This window comes from Electrona antarctica, assembly GCF_951216825.1.
Source record: "Electrona antarctica genome assembly, contig: scaffold_25, whole genome shotgun sequence".
Lineage (NCBI taxonomy): Eukaryota > Metazoa > Chordata > Actinopteri > Myctophiformes > Myctophidae > Electrona > Electrona antarctica.
In genome coordinates this window covers 6,129,441-6,151,002 of record NW_027637034.1, presented here as the reverse complement: position 1 = coordinate 6,151,002, position 21,562 = coordinate 6,129,441, and positions in this window count along the sequence as shown.

The following is a 21,562-nucleotide window of genomic DNA, read 5'->3' as shown; positions in this document are numbered from 1 at the left end:
GTGGGGGACACTTGGGGGGGCACTGTCTGGGGAGGCACTGGGGGGGTGGGCACTTGGGGGGGCACTGGCACAATATCTGAAACCGGAAGTGATACTTATTGGGTGAAACAAATGAATTGATTTGATAAGATATCAGGTGCCTAATTCCGTATCAATTCCATTCATTTGTCACCCATCTGAAACCGGAAGTGATACTTATTGGGTGAACATAAGAGCTCTATTCGAAGAAATGACCGTGAATATCCTGTTGCCATTCATTTCAATGATCTTAAACATGACATCTCCACTTTTCGCTTTATTGGAATAGAACAAGTCAAACTACCAGCCAGAGGTGGTAACCATGATGTCCTGCTCAAACAACGCGAAGCGTACTGGATACACACATTGCAAACTCTCTACCCGAAAGGGTTGAATGATGAGCTATTATTAAATGTTATGCTGTAATCCATAAACTGTATTTATTATATCATTGATTTGAACTTCATGTCCAGTGGGGTACTAAAAGCACCATGTGTCTTCTTTTCTATCCATTATGTCCACTCTTGTTTGAGTATGGACTTTTTTGACATTTATTTACTTATTAATTCATTGTATGTTGATTTCCTTCCATGTATTATGGCATGACACTTATATATTATTCCCTGTATTATTGTAATTGGTGACTTTCAATAATATACTAGGAATGTTCTATAGAAGTACTGCACCTTTAAGTCACATGACTTGGTTCTTCACAGCTGCTATCTATTGAATGATTACTATATACAATTTGATTGGTTGTTCAAACCTACTGTTGTGTATTTAATGAATGTCAGCCTATTCTCAAACTATGCCTGAAGAAGGCCGAAAGGCCGAAACGTTGCATATGACTCTTTAAATAAAGTTCTTGAACCAGCAAGTGGCAGTGTGCGGGTCTCTCCTCCTTCCTCATAACTTATTGGGTGAAAAAATGAATTGATTTGATAAGATATCGGGTGCCCAATTCCGTATAAATTCCTTCATTTTTCACCCAATATCTGAAACTGCAGGTGGGTTAGGGGTAGTATTTTGGTCAAAATGGGGGGGATTGGGGGACACTGGGGGGCACTTTGGGGGTCACAGTCTGGGGAGGCACTGGGGGGGCACTGTCTGGGGGGGCACTGTCTGGGGATGCACTGGGGGGGGGGGGCATTTTGAAAAACATGAAACATGAAAAAACTAAATAGAACAGGGTTTAAAGAAATTATATGGGCTTTTAGTACCTGGAAAAGGGTTAGGGGTAAGAGTCAGTCAATGTTTGTGATTTGTTTGTGATACTGTAGGATCTAAGTGTTAAACAGACTTCAATCAACTGTTTAAATAATTTCTCACCATGCCCGTATCTACAAGCCTAGGGAACTCTGTCAAGACTTCCTCGACGCTCCTCGTGGCATCCCTAATCCACCTGCCTCTTTGTATAGCTGTCTGTTTCATGTACTCCTCAACTTGAGACACTGGATATCTATTCTATTCTTCAGCCATTCCACCATTTCTTTCAGTTCTTCACAGGACACAGGTTCTGTTGAATGATGAAGTACAGGGGATGAAGTACAGGGGTCATCAGATTCATTATAGCGGCACCTGTGCTTACATCACATCGGTGTATGAGGTCTGTTCAGAAGTCTATATAATCCTTTGCATTTGTCCATTCTGTCCTGCTGGGAATTATTAACATGGTTATTAATATTACCTGGTGCAATAGGGACATTAGGGACAGTCTGATGCTCTTGGGCGCATGAAAGCTGTCTGTTTTCTGATGTGCTTCCTTGTGTTCCTTAAGCGCTCCTCCAGGAGACCTGTAGCAGGTTTTTTTTTCCCGAGCAACCGTGTACCAAGCTCCCTGTAAAATAGATTGTATTCATCTTAAATTGCCCTGGCATAAACCATGAAGGTGGTTACATGGGATTTTGACGAGCAGTCCACAAATGTGTGCGTGCACTAGGAAAAACGTTGTTTTAGGTGTGTGTGTTCTGTTTTGTGTGCCGATGGATTAATTTACATAGCCACTGCCTGTAGCAGCCAGAAGACAGGGAAAGTCATGCACCAATGCCATGGCAAGGGCTTTCTTGATGTCTCTGTTTGGCCTGTTAAAATAGACGGTTGAAGTTTGTCAAAGAAGAATGAAAAGATGAGATGGTCGGAACTCATTGTCAAATATACGATTCAATAACATAATGTATGAAAGCGTATGTTCACAGAACAATTCATATACAGCTTACTCACGTTTCACCGTGGGTGGAAATCAGGTGAGCTACAAGAAGTCTCGCTAGGGCCTTTCTCTGCTTGGTGGTGATGGAGCGCTGTACATCCAAACTCTGTTGTATTTCTCTCCCCTGAAGAGTGCCTTGCAGAATCTGTCGTATCAACTATAGAAAATAATGAATCACAATGAAAAACTGACAACTACTTTGTGAGGACTTTCTTTCCTTTCTCAAATGTTTAGGTTTAGGATTTGTAGTCCAGTTATCACACTGGCTCGGGAGTGCAGTCTGCAGAAAGAAGAGAAAGACAAGAGAAAAGGCATAGGAAAAAAGACAGACTAGACTAGGACAACAGGAAGTCAATAAGTGTGGTACTGTAACATTTGTGAAAACAGGGCCGCCACAAGAAGGCTCAGCACCGCTAGCCCCTATTTTGTTTTATATATAATTATATACAGCTGCAGGTTCAACACACAAGTTGGTTGTAGATTGTGGATTACTCCATTGGTGCCGTTGTGGATTCCGAATGTGGATTCCTCCACTGGTGCTGGTGCCACAGAAGCATCTTGAGAACCCTCTGCAAAACTTGTTGTGATAGTCTGTAGATAATCATAGTTAAGTTAATGGACGATTCCAAAGACTTCTCAAAACATACAGATGATGGGACAGAGACAACTTCCGACTTCTGTCAACTGTATTCACAGTTGCGGGATCAGGCAATGCCATCACAAATATCCTAAAATACCCACATGTGAGCAGCTGTACATACACCATTTCTGTGTACATTACATTCATGGGAGGAACAGACATGCTCTCTACAGATGCTGTTGAGGCCCCCCTGGAATGCTGTGCTGCTGCAGTGCCATGATGCTGGCCTGGGACAGGATGCTGCAGCAGAAGCTTCTGAAAGACTGCACATACGCAAACGTACGCCTGCAACCATTGTCATGGCACTGCCACATTTTTGAAGCAGAAGTCATGGAATGCACTGCCCTCAAATGAATAAACAAAGATTTGGCATCACCGGCTATGGCTTCTTTGCAGCGGAAGCATGTATATGCCATCATTACCTACTGTAGCTTACGCTTCTATTTGTGAAATATATAAGTTGTTACGGCCCTTTAAAATTGGCTCGAACACCAAGGACCATAACATAATAACAGGACAAAAGTCAGGTCAAAAGTACAATGAAAGTTTATTCATAAATCATAATCACACATCAGTGTCTTTTGGCAATAAATAACCGAGTGAACAAACTGTAAACTGTCAACAAAAACATGACCTAACTAAAGCCCTAACAAAACAAAAGAAAGGATGGACTGGCCAAACAAACAAAAGAGGGGAGCCTGGTGAGCTACGCACTATGTGCATGTCGGAGTCACCAGACTCCCATAAACTACCAAAACCTAATACGAAACTAAACTAACCAGAAAAGAAAAATACCCAAAATCATACCCAGCTAAGCCCATCTTAGCTGAAAAGAAGAAAGAGACAAACTTAACTAAGGCATAATGGCAGCATGGTGTTCTCTGCTTGGGTGCTGGGGATCTACTGAACCTGACAAACACTCCAATTTATACTCTGGCCCTAATCATGCATGAGCTACAGCCGGGACAGGGCGGCGGCAGCCTCAGTTGAGTGACAGCCAGGTGAGGAGAGTGTCCACTGCAGCGTAGATCCCAGCAGCATAGATCAGCACTACAGGGAGGACAAAGTGCTGTTAGTGAACACATAGTGATCAGAATGTTGTAAAGTGAGGTGTGCATATATGCAAGCATATAACAGAAGTGGATAGAGCAGACCGAAGAAAACCTACCGTCCACTTCCGATCAAACCTAAAACCTTTTACTCACAAGTTCCTTGTGGCGTTTCTGGAATTTGACACGCTGTCCAATTTTCGGTATCAGTGTGGCAATGGCATTGGTGTCCAACAGACGAAAGCTTTCCTCATCAATCTCCTCCTCTGAAATTCAAGAATGAAAAATGTACAAATGTGCACAATTACAAATGTCACAATTACAATTTTAAATAATGGCAATTATTTCACAAAACACAATTAAATCTCGAATCACAATCATGTGTAGGCCTACATCAAGTAAAATGTACTGACACGCATCAATGTTCCCTTAATGTCAGTTTTTAACAATCAATCCACATTTTTGGGGGGATTAGCAGCCAGAAATAGTATCTACAAGCTCACAATGCAATGTGTTGTGAGCTGGATTCAGCTGGTTTTGAATCCGAATGGCTTTGTGTTTCTGCTATTGTCCTGGTTCTGCTCTAATTAAGAGCAATTTAGAAGTTTAGCATTTAATGGCCAATGGCGTCTTCTGGAGGACCAGCTGTTTGTAAAAAAAATCATCATTGATGATGTCATTATGTCCTGCACTGCTAGTGGTCTAACATCTACATCTGTGACATCTACCACATGTGACTTCCCCCTATCCAAATATGGACATGTACACCAAGGTATAACATAGACTGGTATAAAAGGAAGGTGAAATAGCACTCAGAGCTCACAAAATCAAATCAATAGGCCGCCTTGATCAAATTGCCAAAAAATCTCTATTTGAAATCACAGATAAAAGGGTTATCTATTTAGATCGAATCTCCCTTTGTTTCCACACACACACTCCCCTGTGTGTCGATCATATTTTGAGCTGAAGTGAAAGCCATTGATCAGAATCCATTCCATCTTACAGAATGCTGCACTGGACGCTTCATCAGGAAGGAGAAGGATGGAGATTGATCCACGCTGCTGTCGCAGTGGAGCACCAGGACCAGGTGTATTGCTTCGGAGGCCTGTCCGTCGCGTCCGACGGCCCCATCAAGTACCAGATGAGTCCACGTCTTCAACACGGTGTCTTTACGCTGGAGGACATTACCGCCAGTGACTATTGAGGAGGGAAGAGAACGCCCCCTTGAGATTCCTTCCGTGGGTCGTGGATACACAGCTGTGCTGATTGAAGCTGTGATCTACATTTGGGGAGGATTCAGACGCAGGCGGCTTTACGCCTTCGATGTCGACACCCACCGTTGGTTGAAGAACGAGACTTCTGGGACTGTTCCGGAGGGGAGGTGCCACCACTCTGCCTGCGCCTTGGGGAAGGTCATCTATGTCCATGGAGGATACAACCAGCCGACTGAATGCATTGCCTTGGTGAAGGTAAACTAAGATGTTTGTATTTGGGGGCCAAAATCCATGTGGGGTATATGGGGGCCAAAATACATTTGGGGCATTTGTGTTTGACACAGAGACCGACGGCTGGCTGGACATGCCTACGGCACGGCGCCCACGCGATTTCAGAAGTCATCATTCGGCCTTTGCCTACAATGGAGAGCTGTACATAATAGGTCGTCGCTGCAGTAACCGGCCTCAGGAATATCCGTGGAAATATCTGTGGAAATTCTGTCCAGAGACCTTCTCCTGGATGAAGGAAAAGCTTCCCAGGGGGAAAGGCCTGTCCTCAACGACTACGAGCTGCTGTTGCATGGTGGGAGATCGTGTCATACTCTTTGGAGGGGAGAACAAACCCGATGACGTGCACATCTTAGACTTTAGTCCTAGTCTTAAGACTTTATGCAAGCTAGCAGTTATGCAGTACGATCTGCAGCAGTCTGGACTCCCACACAACATCAGGTGGGAACTGGCAGCCATGGCAACCAACGACAACACACAACAAGAACAAAGATCAAACTCCAGGCCAAGGAACAAAAGAAAGAGAGAAAACTGATGAAAATAATCAACAATCGGCCCGGACCGCTGGTGTAGTGGCCCGGGAACCTAGGCTCAGTGTAGCCTGACAGCGTGTTGCGGGTTCGAGTCCCCACACTCCCTATATCTCTCTCAATTTCCTGTCAACCTGCTGTACTGTCAATTAACCCTTAGAAGGTGAAAGACGCCAATTGGCGTCTTCATCAGAATTCCGTAAATGATCAATGACGCCAATTGGCGTCTTCGCCGTTTTTGATTAATCTAAACATATTAATATGCTCCGAAGCGCTGTTTAAATTCCTGAGCTTATATTCCAACTACATTACCCAGAAAACCCGTGTCACGTGACACACGTGTACGTGTTGCCATTGGAAGCTGGTCCCACCCCCTGTAAACAGTGGGGGCAGAGGGAGTCTTCATAGTTTTCATTGTTTTGCCTGTTTACCCGTCTCGCCCGAGCGATTTTCTAGCAGAAAAAGTTGAAAGCAGTACTATTTATTTGAGCGAGTTTTGTGGTAGTAGTATTGATCCATACGCGTCCCAGTCGCCTTCTCCAGGCGGAGTAGCCCTGGTCCAGTGCTTACAGCGAGACTCGCTGCTCCCTCCCTCCTTTTTTCATTGTCTCCCCATCGTCGTCCGATGAGCTATACCGGGAAACCATTGAAGAAGACGATCAACCCGGAATGTTTTGAGGTAATCTTATTGTAGAAAATGCCCTTCTATAGTGATCAGACATCATAAGATGATCGCTACAAATAGATGCTTGGATAATTACTACTACTAGTCAGATCATGACGCCAGAATGACTCACCACGATGGCCCCCAGCCATTAGCCAGGTGCTGGCTAATGGTGTCGATCGGTTGGTCGGTGCAGTACAAATGTATCGTAGCAGGCATGCACGCATGGCAGTACAAGTATTTTATATTGTAGCGTGCCTTATAGGCGATCTGATCTTTAGAGTAATGTTCGCTCCTTTTATTTACTGTCTACAAAGACGGAGAACAAACATGCATCGTTTACTGAAGCAACGCGTGAATATGATGACCTTGCTACAAGGATCGGAGGGGGGACGGGGAGTGAAGCTAACAGTAGCGTATTATATAAGATCTGTATGACGTTTCATTGACGTCTGAGCTTGCATGATAATCGCATTAATTGAATATTGTATACTATCATGATTGTACATTGTTTAGTGTGTCTCCGTGTGATGATGATGATGACGATGATGTCAGATAGCCTACGTCCCCCCCACCCCCAACTGGCTATTGGCCGGGCTGACTACAGCTAAATGTTTATTTTTATATATTTAGAACTGGCATCAGAGGAGGAGGATGATGATGATGATGATGATGAAGACGAAGAGTCAAGACTGCGATGGAGTTCTCCGACACTGAACCGGATGCATTCATTCATTTCAGTTGTTGTTTTTTTTAAATTTAGCCTACACACACACACACACCGTCAAGAACAACTGGAATGCAGTGGTTTGGGGACACTGGGGAGTTTGGGGACAACTGTTTTGTATGTAGGCCTATTTATTTTCTGTAATATTTATTATAATTGTATTATGTTAGTAGTCATAAAAAATAAAAGACGCTTTTACAATGAGTTAGACCTGTCATGGCTATTTTGTTCACTATTCTGAGGTTTATGGTTTGACTAAGCGAGTTTCAACTGTGATTTACTCTGTAACGGTAGATGGTAAGAACCCAATTTTTTGTTATAATACAGTATACATTCAAGTCTATATTTTGATACATATCATGGGCACAAAGTCATATCAAAACAATGTCCTTGGATGTGTTTTTTTATCAAAACTGTTTCTTCACAACAGGTTTTTGAGATACATGCATGAATAGACAAGGTACTGGTAAGACTATGTAAACATGGTGTATATCAAAATGTGCGTTAGAATGTCTAATTTTACCCCAAAAAAGAATTGAGTTTATATGATGTTCCATTTCAGAGCTAGGGGGACTTTTAGCTGGATAGGTCAGATTGATCATGACTGACCATGCTATTTATAGATGGCAAAATATCTACAGTGGTACATGTGAGAAACTTTTAATTTTATTTTAATTGAACTAGACAACTCACCCTTTAAAATGAGATATTGCATGGCTATGTACGCCCAGCAGAAAAAAAGTTATTTAGAAAATAAAACTTAAACCGGGCATAACTTTTTTTGTTGTCCTAGAAACACTACCCAGTGTAAATGCAGGCTCTTTTAAATGGCTTCCAACACAAAAACTAAACATTTTATCAACTCAGTTCATTTTTTTCCTGGAAGCAGACAAGCCAAGCTTTCTCTGAAGGTCTTTCGTTGTCACACATTCACAACAGAGAATTTTCAATAAATCATTCAAAAACGCCATTCTGCCATAGAGAAGTCTAAAAACTATATAGAAATCCTTGAAACTCTCAAAGAGTTAAGGCCAAAAAAATGAATAAAAAATGAATAACCAGGAGGATTTATTTATTTATTTGACCTCTTTGGGTGCCAAAAAATAGATCTACAAGCTCACAACACATCGCTTCGCACCGTGTTGTGAGCTGGTAGATCGGCTATTTTCACTACTACTTTTCTAATTTATGGATTTTCTTACAGTTTTCTCTTATTTCTTCATGCCATTACTGGAAAAAAATCATTTAATTAATTTTGAATTCATGAAAACATGTAGAAACAAAAAAAAGAAAGGGACCCACGAAAATGTATCTGTTTGTGAATCAGTGATTTAAGCCGTTCAGGATGGGAACCCCTTTTGCAGATTTGTTATACTTTAGCTATTGAAAAATAGCAAATCTACAAGCTCATAGTGCAGCACAGAGTGCCGTGCTGCGAGCTTGTAGATCTGCTATTTTTAAATTATGAAAATGTGGCACAAATCTTTAAATATATATTATTTCAGAGCGAACATTTTTAACTCAAATCTTTGCTTTTGGGGGGTCCCTGGTACAACATATTTTCAGATGGGGGGCCCGGCGGCCAAATTCAGATAATTCTGGGGCTCCTTGACATGAAATAGTTTGAGAACCACTGATATAGAAACACGTTTTTTTTGTTGTGAAAACTGTCATGATTTAGAAGACATTTTGTAGAATCTGTTCTTAGTACTAAATTGGTTAAGGAACCCCCTCAAGGAACCATGAGGGTCCCTGTACCCCACTTTGAGACCCACTTGTTTAGCAGAGTGTTTCCAGTGAGCCAACATGCACAACATCAGCTCCCTGACCAGATCAGACCCTAATCAGCACCCTGAATGGAAGGAGTTAAATTGGTTAATGGTAATGCATCCTTAACAGCTATTTCATTCTCATTCTCAGAACATCCGAGAGGTTCTTATCCTGGAAAATAATTAAGCTATCTCCGTGAAAGATCAAATAACCCTAGTCCAAATATTGGTGTCATTCCTGAGGGAAAGGTTCGGAGATAAGTCAGTCTAGAGTTGATCAGGACAGATTTAAACCTAGTGTTTTGTGTTCAGGGAGAGAGTGAGTGTGTCTGGAATTGTAAGTTGTAGGAAGTGCACTCTTTCACCTGGTTGTTTATTTACTGAACTTTGCTTCCTTTTTAAAATGTTCAGATACCAGGGATGGTGAAATGTGCTTTCTATCTTTACAGGCCGGCCAAGGAAATAAAAGAGGCCATGCATGGCTCAATCCTTTGTGCAGACCTTCCCAATACTGGATGATGAATCAGCCAGTGGCTATGTGAGTTTTCTTCCCCCGGCCTCGTTTACATTTATAGATTTGAATTAATCTGATAAAAATCTATATTTTATTTTTTAAATGATATGGTCATACTTCACACGTCAGCATGCAGGACACCTGGTGTTACCTGAGTAGATGGGCTGGGGCTGAGAGACTGCCGATGCAGGGGGGGTTGAAACATAACATTGCAAAAGGTGACGCAGAGTTCTAGATTGTCTTAACGTTTCCAGGAAATATGGTGGACCAAAAGCCGGAAGGGACAAGACAAAAATGGTAAAACTTGCTACTTTCCAGCTACTGGATTCATTGAGAAAAGGGTTCATAATTCTCGAAAGAGGAAAATCAATCAATCAACCTTTATTTGTATAGCCCATTTACACAACTGAAATTGACCAAAGTGCTTCACAGTAGACAAATATACAAAACAAAGTATAAGAACATATAGTATAAGCACATGATAAAATAATTACATCAAGAAGGTACTAGAATAGCAGAAGAATACATAACCATTAGAATTAAAAAAAGCATGGCAATACATCACATATATAAAAAGTATTTATCATGAAACATGCGTAAGCTAAGAACGTAACAGTGGAATATCTATATAATGAAACTATACATATAAACTATACATATATACTATACTATGCTATACATATGTACTATGAAGTGCTATGACTACATACAATGCAATTATAGTGCTGTCTACATAGCATGCTATAAGTCTGTATCAAATGTGACCCCTTCCAGTATTTTGATATACAAGGGGGCCATGGTCATTTTTCAGTTTTTTACATATTATGAAACTGCATAATGTAACCTTTCATATGATGTATTGCTCATTGAAAATGAAGAAGATATGACCATCTGAAACTTGTTGAACCAGAAATCCCAAACTATAGAATTTCCCCTTCAAAGATTCCAAAGATTTAGCACCTCTGAGCCCAGGAATGGGTGTGACAATAGATACTTGTCTCCACCCCTAATGGCTTGCATAAACACTCCCCCCACTATGTTAGCTGTCAACTGAACAGAATGACTTGAGTGGACACTTAATATTCTATTCTAAATAATGTGAGTAAAACCAAGTAGGCTATAATTTATTCCATGAAGTTACTTGTAGTGCTTTTAATTGCTAAATGTACTGTAAAGCAGTATAATTGTATCTGTTTGTATTGTTTGTTTATTTTCACATACTTGAAATGTGCATACTGTGACAATGACAAATAAGAGTGGCATAAGAATAAACAGTTTAAAATTGCACTTTCCCTGGGACTAAAGAGTAGTGGAGTGAAACCATTCTCCTTGTAGTGTTTCTAGTGTTTCTACATCCTAGTGTTACACTAGGATGTAGAAAAAATTACTACTATGACGGCTAATGGTCAGGATGACCGTGTTTTTCGTGCTATTTGATTGGCCATTCTCTCCCCCACTCCTAATGATCTTCACACCTCTCTCTGCACCCGTTGACGGCTTGCCATTGTCTTCTAAATGTTACATTCCAACTATAATTCAAGGCAGCAGTTTCAACTCGACAGGACAACTCAAGTTATTTTTTATGTTTTATTTCAGTTTACCAAACTATAATTATAGTGACGGTGTGAGCTCTATATTGAATACCCTTGCGCAGCAAACATTGTCCGACTTTGTATTGAGCCAATAAAATAGGCTACCACACGTTATTGTATAACAGCCAGAGCCAGGCACATTGCTCAGAGTCAGACGAAATACGACATTAGTTATATATTGTCATTTTTATATAGAGGGGGAAACATCGATGTAATTAATATATATTTGATTGATTGTGCCAAAAAAAGGAAAGAGCTGTGCGTGCGTGCGTGCAAATCAGAAAAGTTTAGGCTACAGACAAAGGAGTTGGGAGTTTGGGAGCGGCTAGCCTTCTATATAATGCTGCGCACATATTAGCCTATATATATTTAAAAAATACCCAGCATATTTTTTGGGAAGGCTAAGCCTGGCCTAGCCTTACATACCCGCCGCCTATGATCGATGTCATTTATATATATTTGATTTATTGTGCCAGTAGAGAGGTCCGTAGCAGCAGCACGGTTTATATATACACCATAGGATAGATCAAGTCATGTGACGCATCACCGCCACAAATAGTGCTTCAGCGTTATATAAAATGCACTTCCGCATACCTCACCGTCAGTTACTTGGATATTTTCTCCCTCTCCACGAGATAGGGAGAGAGAGAGAGGGAGAGAGAAAAAAAGAGAGCCGTGATGCGTGGAAATCAGTTCCACTGGTCGCGTGCAGAAAAGTTTACAGACAAAGAAAGACGGACGGAACTGTTCTTCTGACTGACAAAACATTTAGAAGTTCGGGACGTCTATCGGGTTGGACTGATTTCAAACACTGTCATTTTTATTTGGCATCGCGCTGATTCGCGCATCGGCGAGCATTCTCGCTCCAAGGAAAGGAAATGTCGGTCGGGTCAAACAGACCATGCTATAAACTTTATTATTCCAGGATAATTGATTCATTTTTATCATCGCCACCTTACATAATTATGCTATAAAGATGGCGTGTATAGTCAACATGTATTTATATCTATTGAGCTGTGCGTTTGGTTGAAACAATACGCCAGTCAGTCAACACACCATATTTCACCATATTTTTTTTTCCGTTTCGAGAAATAAAGTCAGACATCGTTATTTCTGCAAACCGCATATAACAAATATAACATCTAAAACAACAAACTTACATTCGTAATGTAAGTTTGCCTACATGTGGAAGTAGTTGGAATGCAAATGACACATTAGCTTCAACAATGCCCGTCTCCAGCCGGGAGGGAGGTGTGAACAGCACTGCTTGCGGGGGAGAAAGGGTGAGGAGTCTATAGAGCGGTCCCACGGACCGAAAAAGAGCAGACATTTTAGTAGAATTATGTCTAAAATCATATTTCCAAAACGTTTCAGATGAGAAAAAAAACAGAGATGGTTTGAATCTAACATTTAGAAAAAGTCATGCAAGGGGAACTTTCTCAGGACTTCATGGGCAAAGAAAATCCACTTCAAAATTTCAAAATCGGTCAGCCAGACCGCTCCGACGCGCTAGTGTTAAGGGCATTTAGAAGGATGCTGCTGATCCTTGACAAAAACAACACAAACGCTGGGTTACAAACAACGTTATGAAATACAGTGTAAATACAGTGTAAGTCTGCCTGGACTCTATTTACTGTTTAGCGCTTGGATCCGGTCTAGAGCCCACCCACTTAAACATACACATACATACACGCACACAAACGTTTCCGTATCCGCTCTATACCGGATGTTGTTATAAACAGCGCTAACGATGTAAATTACACGCTGCTGTTGAACTTTCGCTTCGCGTTGACTTTCTTTTTGGATTGAGTCATTTCGGAGTCGTTCATACAACTCTTTATAATCGCCAAAATAACCAGGTCTTTCTGGTCCTTTGTAAAAGATGCCATGTCCGTTCGGGTCTCCCAGATCATGTCTGGATCAAGTTGTTTACTGCAAGACAAATGCGGCTGTTCTACGTTCTCTTTTGATCTTTTATGACATCCGCAATCAAAGTTTATTATTTTCTCCATTTCTGCTGGTCGGTCGGTGTCCAAGAATGATGTTGTGTTTACTGACAGCCTGAACACGTTATGGGCGGTGATCGGCTACGTGAAACTGGAGAACAATAGATAGGTATGGCCAATCGAAACAACTCTATGTAAATACGTGCAGGAATGTTCTCACCCCCAAAATACGCAAATAATCTTTCATTACAGAGACATTTTTGCGATGTAATTACAACGACTTAATGACACTAAAACAACTTTCTGATGGAATAAAAACATTCTTTAACATTCCAACTGTGTTAATGTGGCAAAAAACGAAAACCACCAAAAAAAAAATATAAGCTATTTTGGTATATTGTGGAGTTTCATTAGAGCCGACTTGTGGTTGAAAATACTGGAAGGGGTCACAAATGCTATCTAAGTCTACAAAAGTGCTATCTAAGGGGGTAGGGTAAGTGCTATATGGGCCATGGGCCTTTAACAGGTGTTCAAGCTCAGGCAAACGAGCACCAGCAGCCATCTTGCTGATGCACTCTGGGAGATGTAGTTGCCTGAGTGACCGTCCTGCTCTGACCATAATAAGGGAAGATGCATGCTCTTTTCTGAGTTTGGACTCGACAACTAGTATTAAACAACCCTTATTTTATACTTTCAAAAAATATGTACAAGCTCACAGATCTTGAACATCTGCAATTTTCATCTTAACCCATGTAGACCTGAGGATGCGTCTGTGTCTCCTTATATTTTAACCACTTTAATCATTATTTTAAACTTTAGCTGTTGAAAAATAGCAGATCTGCAAGCTCATAGTTAGAGCTCGGATCCAAAAAGCCTGCGCGGCATTCATCCAATTACGGAACATCTGGAGTTCCAAGGAACTGACCCCCAACACCAAAGTCAGGTTCTTCAACAGTAACGCCAAGGCGGTCCTCCTATACGGAGCAGAGACATGGAGAACTACAGCGGCCACCATCAAAAAAGTGCAGGTCTTCACTAACAGCTGCCTGAGGAAGATCCTCCACATCCGATGGCCAGACACCATCAGTAACACAGAACTCTGGCAGAGAACAAACCAGCTGCCAGCAGAAGAGGAGATAAGAAAACGCAGATGGAGATGGATAGGCCACACCCTACGAAAGCCCGCAAGCACCATCATTAGACAAGCTCTGACATGGAACCCGCAGGGCAAGCGGAAAAGGGGTCGCCCAAGAAACACCTGGCGCAGAGACCTGGAGGCAGACACCAAGACCATGAAGATGACCTGGAACCAGCTGGAGAGAACAGCCCAAGACAGAGATGACCTGGAACCAGCTGGAGAGAACAGCCCAAGACAGAGATGCCTGGAGATCGCTTGTTGACGGCCTATGCCTTATTTTTTTTAAATCTTTCTGTTATCTAAGCTCAACTGGTAGCTTCTATAGGAAGGCCACTCGATAAGCCCCTTTGGGTTTTTTTGGCACTTCCAGCACATCATGTATGTAACTAATCTCGTTTCTTATTGAAATATTTGCTTTCTGTATTTCTTTGTTTTTACCATATTGTTGTTATTATGTACATATGTGCAAATAAACTAAACTAAACTAAACTAAATTAAGGGGTAGCAGGCGTAAGTAAGTAAGCTCCCGAGCTGATCTGCTGTTTGTGAAAAATCTTAGGCGCAAATCCTTGAATATACTTTCCCAGTGAACGTTTTTAAGTCATATCTATGCTTCTGGGGGTCCCTGGTACAACACACTTTGAGATGGAGATCAGCGGCCAATGGGCTCTATGCAGCCAACACTTCCGCGTTCAGTTTGGGCCGCCGGGAAGCTTCAGGTCGGAAGCAACTCATTCACTGTGAACGTACGGTCGTGATTTTGTAGGAATAAAGTTCAGTACTTTATACAACACTATTTCATTTGATAATGTGATGGCATAGTTTTTCATAGTTTGTATTATTTGTGTTGCAACGTTGACATGATGGCATGAGTTAGAAACGTCTTAAATCTCCTGTTAAAAACGAGAGTCCCGCCTTATCGCTGCTTGCAGCTATATTTATTATTGTTATTGTTGTTATTATTAGTGGTAGTGTTCAACGGGGGACAGCGCATCTTTCACCTGGCATATCACTGTGTGATTAATTCTTGTTTAGTATTAGCACAGCAGAGCCAGTTGTAATAGTTATATTATGTTTACCTTGTAATGTGAATGAACTGAAAGCAGGTGATGTCCGTCTGAGCTTTTAATCAGCCGCTGGTGCAGTGCAGGCATGCGCGCGCGTGTTGTTACAGGAGAATAGCGATTGATGTCTTCATGGGGCAGCCTGGAGCCACACATTCACAGTCATATGAATGCAGGCGGTGCTTACACGCCCTGCACAGCCAGCGTGTGTACGGCAATCTGTGTGCATTTGTGCATTTGTGTTCCATTTGCAAAACATGGAAAGCCTGCCAATTTCCCAGCCGCCATTTTGAAGGGGAGCCTTATGGCGATATTGCAGCCCTTAACGGGGACAATATAAGGGGAATCTCAGCTCCGTTTGGGGGAGACACGGAGGCGTTCCTGCGCAGGGCGGACAGCCGTGGCCATCCACTCCGTCTAAGACGATGAGTCTGTCTGTGAGGACAGTCTCAGCTTTGACTTCGACACAGACGGAGTGGTGGTCGAGCTCACAGAGCTAAAAGCAGTAAAAGCTCGGATGCACTATGTGTTTGTTCCTGATAGGGTCCTCACTGGCCACCCTTTTCACTGGCCATTTCTGAAAAAACACATGCCACTGAAAACAATGAGCCAGGCAACAATCCAAGAGTGGACCCATGTACATGGGTCCACTCTTGGATATGTGGACGGAGGGTGGCAGGTGCACATCACCCTGGTACCATCCTCACTGACAGTACCCAGTGGGAAAATGCACAGCTTTAAAGAGCCCAAAAAACACTGTGAAACGTTCCAAAAGTCCCTGGCGCTGGCCTTCAGGGACAAACTTAGTGAGCTAACGATGGTGGACAAAAAAAGGCCCTCAGTCCAAAAGAGCCCCCTTTTTGACACGTCCAAATTCAACATTCTGTCTGTGGACCAAGAGTTTGTCCTCGGTCTCCTGGACCAAGCAATTGGAGAGGTGTCAACCCCAGCCGGGCTCAGAGTGATGCTCACTATGACCCGGCTGGGGGACAAATCTCCATCACCGTTTTTGTTGCATGAACTTATACAACAACGTTTCCTGGACACGGTTGAGACTGTGTCAACGCAGCGGTCAACATAAAAGACAGGGATGGGGCAGTGGACCTGTTGTGGTCGAGGTTCGGGCTGCACAGGGTGATTGGCAGCCAAAGCAAGGTGTACACCGCGTACACCTTGCATGAGGCTGCCAATGCCCAGTCACCACTGGACCACCACGGGGTTGGGGGTATGGTGGACAGCTTGCTGGGTGTCTTCAGGGCGGCTGATGTCGGGCAGGTACAGTTGAATTTTGTACAACTGTACTGTGATGGGCCACACCGACATCAGTCGCCTTTTTACAGGCACCCGGTAAGCGCCATCATACTGTCAATGGGCCTTATGAAACTGGAGGTGGGCAGGGCGCTACACCGGAAAGCCAGAAACTACATTAGGCACTTCCGGGACCTGTGTTTGAAGATGGGGGTGCAGCTGAGGGCTAGGCTGGATTAGACAAAGTGCGATTAGACAAAGGTTGTGACCCCATGTCCACCGCCCCGGAGGAGCTGATAGACCTGACCAAGCTTAAAGGTCTACTGGCCGAACAGCCAATGCTTGTGCCATTGCGCAATCTTTCCGGGAAGGGTCTGTCCTCACAATGCCGTGAGGTTGGGACACACCTGTGTCAGGTACTTCTGCTAGAAAACCATGCAGAACAGGGGGGGTACAATGCCGCTTGGGGGGGGGGGGGGGGGGGGGGGGGGGCTCTTCCAGGCGGAACTTGCCCTGGAAGAGCTATTCCACTGACAGCCCAGGGCCAACGACGACCATTTTTACAGCGTCGCCCTGGGCTGCTCCTCTGTGTCAGCGAGGAGCTCGACCATGGCAATGGGCTTCCTCGCACTGGCCCCGGTGACCTCGGCCAGTGCGGGGGAGCTCTCCCCCCCAATGCATTTCTGCAGCCCCACCTCTGGCACCAAGGACATGGTCCTGAGGATTTGGCGTCTGGTGGACAGCGTCAGAGCCCAGGACCGTGTTCTTGGTGCGGAGCTGGTTGTTGTACTCCGTACAGTGGCTACGGTCAGGCAGAGCCGTATAACCTGGCGGCCCTAAAGGACCCCAACACGCACCACCAAGTAAGGGACGTCAAAGAGGCGATGACGTACCAAGCCCTGGCGAAGGAGGTCCTGGACCACAGAAAACACTTCCGCTTTGTGTTGGGGAACACCTTCGCCAGGGCTTGTGACATCCTTTGTATGCATGGTCGGGATCCACTAGCAGTTCTGGGGGTGGGGTTGCTAGAGCACGAGCTGGTCTGGTTCCCAAAGATTAAATATTGGGGCCAGAACAAGCGGTATGATGCGTACTGGGACGCGCCAGACATGGTCGTCCTACACGCGATGGGTACCAGACCTCAGTTCGAGGTGGCATGTGTGACGTCATTCACAACTGAGGTCCTGGACAATATGGTCAGAAAGGGAATCATGTACGACTCCAAGGCATCCCTCTACCGGGAGAGGGGGATGCCGCAGGTTCTGGACCGGATCCCACCCATTTGGCTGACCAGCAACCACGATGATTGTATGTTCAGGGGTGTCGGTTCATCGACTACAAAAAAGTCCGACATCTGTTGGATGACCGCCTCCTATGCACGACTGAGGCGCTCATTGGCTGGAAGATATTGAGCAGGTTCACCCAGGCTCCCCTAAAGGACAAGGTCCTCCACAGCCTGGGGGATGATATCCATTGGCGGGTTACGTCTGAGGAGGAGAGGAAAAACAAGGCCCGGAAAAGACGCTGTGATTGGCCAGTACAGTCACTTTGATTGGCAGTTATGCCGAATGCTCACCCCAAAACATGATTCATGATACTGGCTTATGGGCTCCACTCTATGCTATGAGGGCTGCTGGGTTCTGCTTGGGAAACTGAACAATCTGCAGCATACAATTTCAAGATACTCAGGAGGGTGTCTGATCCAAAATTACCCCGATTATGTTGTAATCTTTTAACTGACCTTTTATGTCTCTATCATTAGGCACCAGATGTGACTGTACTGCGTGCTGTAGTCCTCAAGGGCATGTCAATTTGGCGGGGCGACGACTGCGGTAGAATTTATAAGACGTGCTTTGCAGTAAGTAATTGGCAGATTTGGCACACAAATGTTTTCATGAGAAGAGCAAATCCAGTGGATACCAAACATAAGATGATATGCTTAACTTGTGATTCTTTGCAGGGTACAGGACACAGCGCTGAGGAGCTATCGCAAGTTACTGTTGGTGTGCTGACTACTGTTCTAGAAGATGATGCTCCTAACAAGGGCCCCCACACAGTCCACCTAGAGCCCATCTCCACTGCCATAATATTGGAGGGGGAGATAGTCATGGATGGTGTTAGAGACCTGCCTCAGGCAGTTTGTCTTTTATTTGGGCTCACATACGCCCTCAATTTGGAGTACCCAAAATGCATGCACAAAACGCTCACGTTCATCAACAGGTCATGCTGGGATTGGGGAAAAAAGCTCTCATGCTGAAACTACAAACTCTTAAGAAAATGTTTACTTGAATAGACCATGACTATCTCCCCCTCCAGTTCAGAGGAGGGAAGCTAGGTGGGGAGGGTGTTTTGACACAACATAATCCTAGGGGCTGGGGTCCAACCTGTCAGCAGAGAATTTAAGTGCTATAAGTGTGTTTTCTTTGTAGAGCTCCAGCTCTTAAAACTTAACGCAACTCAAAACGCATGAACAAAAAAAATACATTTGGGTGGGATACCAATTTCATCCAACCAGGACAGAGAACCCAACAGCAATCATTTATCAGCTAAATGTTTTTTTGTGTTGTTCCAGTTGCCATTATTAACATCATAAGTATTATTAGTAGTTGTATTTTGATCACTTCCAATTTCATTTATTCTGTATCTTGTATGAGTTATCTTAGTACAGCGGCTAACAGCCATATTGTGAGAGAATCTTTCACAAGGTGATACAAGTTTGACATTTGGTACAAATCATCTTTGAAGGTCACTCTTCGACTTAAGAAACTGAGCCACTTGAAAATCAAAGATGGCGGCCATTAATTTCAAGATGGCCACCGGGGCTTTTATTTGTCTCAACTGATTCTGATACCGGGCTTTTATTGGAAGGAGGCAGCTATAAGAAGGAGGCCTATATTTCTACTTTTCAAAACGATCATAATTAATAAATCACTGTTTAATGTACTGGACTCATTTATTGAAACCAATAAGTCCTCAAAAAATATTAAAAAGTGCAGTTGCGGGTGCTCACTGGTCATTTTAACTTTCTTTAATAATGGCATATTGCCTATGGTAAATACCATAATAAAATCAACACATCAAAATCAACTTGAACAACCAATGTCAATTTTAAACTATGATTCCCTGCTTTCATATGACATGAAAAAAAATACAATGGCAGTCCCTCAGTCAAATCTGGTCACAGTACTATTTACTATACTATTTACTGCACATTCAAATAGGCTATGGTATGTATCTAGGCCTACAGTTAGGCTAATGACAAGTTCAGATGCAAATAACATAAAAATAAAATGTATGGTAGGCCATTTCATATAATATCAAAGCAGCTAATATGAACAGTGCAACACTGCAGTGATCCAACTATTACAACTTCAACGGGGAGAGAGAGAGAGAGTTGCGTTAGAGAGAGACGCGAGAGAGAGAGAGAGAGAGAGGAGGTATGTTAGCAACATAGCTCATAGCATATCGGTACGTTCGTTCGTTCTGAGCAGCCCCCAAACGGTAGCGATCTACCCTTTAATAGAACAAACGTACGGTACATTCGTTGCGTCATTTTCCTCCCTCCTCCGCAGTTAGACTGTTGCTCTCATTAGTTTTATTGTCCGTGGCCATGAAAAGTGCTTATAGTGGCGTTCTCTCCCAAAGTTTGTTTGTTAGTTTGTTGTGTTGTGCGCGAGTGCGAGCAACGCGACCACCGGCATCTGGACACTGACGTGACAGGCACAGCCAGCCAGGGCAGCGAAGGTAACAGATACGGAAAAAAACTAAACGCAAAAGAATCCGGCTAATAAAAGGACAGTTTTTATATACTTAATTCAACACCACCACCGGTAATTATTAGGGGGACAGCTTTTATTGAAGGAAGGAATGTATTTACGGTATTTGGCTATAATTTTGTGATGTTGTACTGTACCATAATGTATCATACTGTACCGTACTGTACTGTACCATACTGTACCGTACTGTATTGTACTGTACCATACTGTACAGCATTATACTGTACCATACTGTACCGTACTCTACTGTACTGTACTATACTGTACTGTACCACAATTTAGGCATTTAGCAGACGCTCTGTACGGCATCATACTGTACTATACTGTACTGTACTGTACTATACAGCATTATACTGTACCATACTGTACCGTACTCTACTCTACTGTACTCTACTCTACTCTACTGTACCATACTGTACTGTACCATACTGTATCGTACTGTACCGTACTGTACGGCATCATACTGTACCTTATGGCGATATTGGGGATATAATATAAGGGGAATATAAGGGGAATCTCAGGTCCATTTGGGGGAGACACGGAGGCGTTCCTGCGCAGGGCGGACGGGGGGACAGCCGTGGCCATCCACTCCGTCTGTGTCGCTGAGTCTGTCTGCTTTGACTTCGACACAGACGGAGTGGTGGTCGAGCTCACAGAGCTAAAAACACTAAAAGCTTGCATGCATTACGTGTTTGTTCCTGATAGAGTCCTCAATGGCCACCCTTTTCATTGGCCATTTCTCAAAAAGCATATGCCACTGAAAAGCATGAGCCAGGCAACAATCCAAGAGTGGACCCATGTACCACTCATGGATATGTGGACGGAGGGTGGCAGGTGCACATTACGCTGGTACCATCCTCAATGACCATACCCAGTGGAAAAATGCACACCTTTAGGGAGGCCAAAAACCATTGCGGAATTTTCCAAAAGTCCTTGGCGCTGGCCTTCCGGGATAAACTTAGTGCCCTAACAATGGTGGACAAAAAACGGCCCTCAGTACAAAAGAACACCCTTTTCGACAAATCAACGTTTAACATCCTGTCTGTGGACCAAGAATTTGAGTGATGCTCACTATGACCCGGCTGGGGGACAAATCTCCATCGCCGTTTTTGTTAAACGAACTGGTGCAACAGCGTTACCTGGACACGGTGGAGGCTGTGTCCATCCACGCAGCGGTCA